We start from the raw sequence: 773 nt of genomic DNA on the forward strand, positions 1-773 counted from the left end.
GTACCACAAGTTCTTAGCCATTCTGGGTTAACATCAAGGTCCTCAGAAAACAACAAAGCCAGGCAGCATGCTTGCATACTTGGGAGGCACAGACAGGAATATCTGCAACTCAAAGCTATACAAAGAGCTCCAGGCCAGCCAAGACTACATAGTTAAACTTTGACTATAAATAAATAAATAAATATGAAAGAAAGCAAGCAAGCAAGGATTGGGGAGGAGGAGGACAAGAAGGAGAAAAAAGAAAAGACTGCAGAGCTAACTCAAAGGTTAAGAGCAGCACATTCTGTTCTTCCAGAGGGCCTGAGTTCAGAATTTAGTACTTGTTATGGTAAAAATAAAATACTGCAGAAAGACTGCAGGTCCCTGAGTGGTGGTAGTGGGCAGCAGGCCATGAGACCATGACAGGCCACGAAGGCAGCCGGGTCCCAGGTAGGTAGCCGTGTAGCGGGTGAGAGCTGTGTGGTGGGGTAGCCAGTCCCAGGAGGAGCTGCAGCTGCAGTGGGTGAGAGACAGACAGATAGGCATGCCATGAAGAATGAGGTTGGATATTTACTTAGTGGGTTATGGAAGGGAAGGGGAAAGGGAAGAAGAAGGGGGGCAAGGAAAGAAAGAGAGAGGGGGGAAGTGAAGGAGAAGAGAAGAGTCATGGCAGCAGCTACCTCTTTTGGAGAGAGACTGAAAAGGAAGAGAGCTCAGGCTGGAAGCAGAAGAAAGATCTGCCTACCTGGGTGGTGGACAGGGTAGGGGGGTAGGTGTGGCTTGTCTCTTAAAGG

At 48.6% G+C, this 773-nt stretch overlaps 1 pseudogene; it reads left to right on the forward strand.

Moving 5' to 3' along the window:
- Positions 1-398: 398 nt before the first annotated feature.
- The window catches only part of LOC101979389, a 3,901-nt pseudogene continuing 3,526 nt past the window's right edge, over positions 399-773 (forward strand).

The sequence above is a fragment of the Microtus ochrogaster genome, chromosome 10 (assembly GCF_000317375.1).
Source record: "Microtus ochrogaster isolate Prairie Vole_2 chromosome 10, MicOch1.0, whole genome shotgun sequence".
Taxonomy (NCBI): Eukaryota; Metazoa; Chordata; class Mammalia; order Rodentia; family Cricetidae; genus Microtus; species Microtus ochrogaster.